Consider the following 5,101-nt stretch of genomic DNA (forward strand, 5'->3'; position numbering starts at 1 on the left):
TTAGAAGACATTCGGGGCAAAAGATATGACCTTGATTATTACCCACCCTCTGACGCTTTTTTTAAGTTCATCGATGACGACGTACCTGAAACTTTAGAAATTTTGTTAGAAGGGATTATTTTAAAACCGAAAAAGAAGAGAGAAGGAGAGGAACCCCAAAAATGGAAGAATAAATGTACCTCTCTTGACCATGGAATCATTTCAGCTGCCAGGCCAAGATCTTTTTGTTCACCCATTCAAATTGCAGTTGCTATTTTTCTTTACAAAAAGTGCGGCTCTAGAAGACTGGTAGATGTGCTCAATGCTCTTGGATCTTGTTGTTCATATGAAGAAGCCCTCCGTTTTGAGGCGTCAGCGATGATGAGAGCTCCTCTCGAAATTTACTCAAGTGGGTTTGCTCAATTTATATTCGACCACGCAGACTTTAAAACGCGCACTATAGACGGGCTTCTAGCATTCCATGCTATGGGCCGTAAACATTGCACAACCCCAAAAACTGCGGTGGCGCCTGATAAAATTATTCCACGCACCAAGAGGCCATCTGCTGAAATTTGCAGTGCAGGTAGGATAAATAATGTATTCACTGGCGAATTGGATAGTCGTTTCCCCTCCCTGTTCACCAGTGCCAAGTGCCGAACACGTCGCGGAAACTACCCCGTAAAAGAGTGTAACGTGTTGCTGAACAAGTTCGATGGAGGATCTAGCGTTGAAACCCTCGACTTCAGGGACGCAGAAGAGAGGGGTGACGATCCAGGAGCATTTCGGCAAGCGGAGTGGGAAGAAGAAGAAGAGCGACGTCGTAAAGAGGAGCTCCTCGGAGACTCCGAATCCGAGCAGTGGCGTGACGTGAACTGCGATAAATCGATTGTTATGCCATTTAAACCTATGGTAAAGAATCGATTATTAAGGTGTTCGCTGCGAACACCCTGTTTATCGATCCTTTTCCATAGGTTTAAATGGCATTACAATCGATATATCGTAAAGCACGCCACGCCACTGAATACGAGTCCGTGGAGGAGCTCCTCCTCTGCGAAGAAGCGATGCAGTTCTCCTCGGACGATGGCCGAGGAGTCTCAAAAGGTGCACGAGTTGTCACCAGTGGCGAGGCGTGCTTTGCGATATATCGATGGATCTGCCATTTAAACCTATGAAAAAAAGATTGATATACTGGGTGTTCGCAACGAACACCTTAGTAATCGATTCTTCACCGTACTTTCAAAAGGGGATATATCGATAATCCATCATTCACGCCACGCCACTGATTGTCACCCCGACCCCTTCGCCGGAGCCGAGGGACCAGGACGCGGAGACGGAACCCGAAGCGGAAATGCCGAGTACGCAGGCACTCATGGACGAAGAAAAAGACTTCCTGGAGAGCAAAGACAAGCACAGATATTTTAGCCCTTACACTGGAAAAAAACCACATTGGATCTAGAGTCTAGACTCTTGGAAACATTGACAAGAAAAAGGACTCTTGATTCAATCGGATTTTGGCTGGAATCAAAAGGAAATCCGCTTACATTAAGAGGCTTGGTTCTTGATTTATTGTTCGTGGTTGTATTGGAGTGTCTTCCTCGTGTCTCAAAGCTGTCATCTACCCTGGGTCGAGTGTGTACCTTCCCTGGTGTATTTTTATTTGTTGCAGATCCAACTATCTAACATGGCTGACCCACCTACTAAAAAGAAGAAGTTCATCCGAACCCCTGGCGCTAATATTGGTGCAGGCCATGCGACAAGTGAAAGCAGTTCTGTATCAAGTGCAACCCCTGAAGCCAACCCCAACCCAGCCCCTAGCGGCCGAGTGCTCAGATCCCATTTTGGACTTCATACAATAGAATCCGATCATATCACACCAGTAATTGCCAATATAGCAGCAGGAAGAGAATATGTGAAAAGAAGCTTCTATGATCTAGGTAATTACCTTATCCGACGACAAGACGTGCGTATTACTTATCAGCCAATGATGCATGGTGTAGTTCTCCAATCGCAATTAGCTAGGCCCGCTGCAACTGGGGGTGTTACTGTCTACCCACCAATATCGTTAGTTCTTGGCGGGTATGAGCCCAGATTGAAACGTACAGTGCGCCATTCCATCACATTCAAGTTGCCCTATACTGAAGGAGCTCTCGCCGAGGACGCCCTTGGCACGTACCTCCCGGGAGGACAGCCTGACGATAAGAAACTGACAGCAGCACTATACCCTGTCCTTGGGAATTTAAACCTCACCCGAATGGTTGCACCCCTAATAAACAGTTCAATGTACAGATATGACAACAAGTGGTTATACGTGAAAGGAATATTTTATTGCCTACTCATGGAACGTTGCACTCAAGAGAATATTCCACTATTATACCCAGCTTTTCCCATCCCACTTCAGGTAGTTGCTGAGGACACAACACCTGTTGGTGTAGGTCCTTCGATCATTGCTGACCCCCTTCAGCGTGGGGATTTCGCCCTGTTCCTGGATATCGACTTCAAACTCGCTGATATCCAATACGTGTACTGGCTCAGCGCATCAGGACGACGGCTAGCACCAGCTGCAGGACCTAGCCTGGCTGCGATGGCAATACACTGGCCATCGATACCTTTCGTCATCTACCATCGTGGTGGTCCTGCGTTGCCCCCGCCTGTGCAAGGGCCCATCAATCCCACAACATTTTGGAACTGGTTACATGATTTCGCAACAGCGCGCAATGAGCGGGACCAATTGATTGCAGGAGCCTATGAGGCATCCTTATTAGTAAACTCAATTCTACAGAGAGTTACAGACGGAGTTCAACCACCCGCCAATTTAGCACCTCGTCCTGACACCAATGTGCAAGAGCAACTACTACCAATTCGGTGTGTGGCCCAAATCCCTCCTGCTGCTGCCCTCCTTGAATGGCATGCTTTAGTAAACACCCACTTTTGAGACGTTCGGTGAGGTCCTGGTCCCTATGCCCCATGAGAACAATTTTCTTCAGCGCATGTTGGGAATAACCAGAGCTGAAGACAGTGCATACTTAACCGACCTCACTGCACTAGGTCAAACCACCATGGCCGAGAGACTTGTGCAAGCAGCCACCTTTGCAGGATTCGTATCTGTGTTCATGACCACGGTCCTACAATCTTTTAACTGTTATGGGGCTGTAATCCAGAGGTGGGCCACAAATAATCCGGCTCGGAGGACCATGAAAATACTCCTACGCTCAGGGAGAATAATATAAGGAGAATAGTGGACTGTAGCTTTTCCTCCCAGCCGCCCGACACCGATATGATAAGGGAAAAGAGAGAGATAGCGGATAAGCTGGCCTACCTTTGACGCATGGGAGGACCGCAGATCACATGCTGAGGAAGAACCTCACTCCGGGCTCAAATACTGAAACTTACTCCATGGCTAGAAGCTCCGGCGGTCGGCGGAGTAACTACTCATCGGCGTGAAATGAGAGAGCAAGAATAAATATAGGAAACTAATCCGGAGATGGCCAACCTGATAAGGATGATAACACCAAGCAGACTATCATGGCACTGGCAACTAAATAAAAAATGAAAATCTCACCAAAGCAGAACGGCTATACGGCGGACGGCTGATGCGACTTACCAGAATTGCGGAAGCAAACCAGAAGAGAAGAAAACTTGAGAATCGCGAGGAGCGTCAGAGTAAAAAACCACGAGTTGCGGTAGCGGTAGGAGAAGGATAAAGATAACCTCTTCGCACTAGCACAGAAGAAGTCAAAAGCTAGAGGGGTCAGCTACCTAGCTCGGGCGGCGGTACGGCGGGGGAATTCGGAAGCGGACCGGCTCGGGTCCGGGCTGGAGCGTGCTACCATCTGTCGGCACGAGGTGGCATTAGGACAGATGGCGCGGCGGGAGATTTGACATGTCTGTTCAGTCAAGGGTACACAGTACCCAACAAGCTAGATTTTGATTGAATCAAGAGTACTTTTTCTTGTCGATATTTTTAAGAGTCTGGACTCTGGATCCAATGTATTTTTTTTTTTTTTCCAGTGTTGGATGAGAGTCCGAAAACTTCACCGTTCTACCGCATTCGACTGTAATGCTGTGCTCGAACTTCATCAAATTCCCTTATGAGACAGATGTCTCTCAGCCCCTTCGTTAGAAGAGTTTGGTAGATCTATTTACGACATAGTAAAGCACGGGTGCTAACTTTAACCCACGGAAAATTTATCAACCAAGCTAAAATCTAACCCAACGACTTGGTTCAAACAAGTTACTGAAGACATTGAACACTACCACTGTTGAGATGTTCTCCATCGAGAGAATAACACTTTTGTACACCACCAATCACTCTGGGGCTCACGTCGAGGAAGAAGCGACTCCTCCTCTCCTGAATACCCAAAATTATTTAGAGGAGGAGTTACTGTCCGAACCACCCCCCAAGAATACTTTCCATGTTTCTCTGGACGAATTGCAGGGTTGTCCCCTGACTCTGTTAATTCAGGAGGCGGCGGAATTGACCGACCAGGGACTAGCGCTGCTATTGAGAACGATGGACGATATGAGCCAATAGATGGAAACCAACCCCGTGGAGGAAGACAGTCAGATGGAGTACAAATGGACTGTAATATCCCTGTTGTTGAAAAAATAATAAAAAAAACTTTTCTTCCAGACAATTAAAGACGATTGGAATAGAGTCTTTATTTCCGCAAATGACAATGAAAGAATTATCCACGATGTATACTACGCTGGATATTGGCATGGGATGAAACGGGCGTTTATACGTTTCTACACGACCCCTAAATCAGTTGTGGTAACTTGTGGGGATCAAAAAATTGCAAAGCTAACTCGAGATCTCTCGCAAAGAGAAAGAGGAGATAAAGGGTTTGGCTCCTCTGGATTGAATTAAAGTAAGAAATGTTTTTAGTAAATTATCTTTTCTAATGTCTTTAAATGCATGTTTCTTAACTTATTTTTTCTTTTTATTATTTTTCATTTTAAAATATTGAATTTTCCTGGAGTGAAGACCACTTTCCATCAAAAAAAAAAAAAAAAAAAAAAATTTAAAAATTGGATTTATTAACTGATTTTAAATGAATAGGTATTTTTATACGTTTATACCTAAGTATATTTTCATGGAGATAAAATTTTTAAACATGAAATG

The sequence above is a fragment of the Bemisia tabaci genome, chromosome 4 (assembly GCF_918797505.1).
Source record: "Bemisia tabaci chromosome 4, PGI_BMITA_v3".
Lineage (NCBI taxonomy): Eukaryota > Metazoa > Arthropoda > Insecta > Hemiptera > Aleyrodidae > Bemisia > Bemisia tabaci.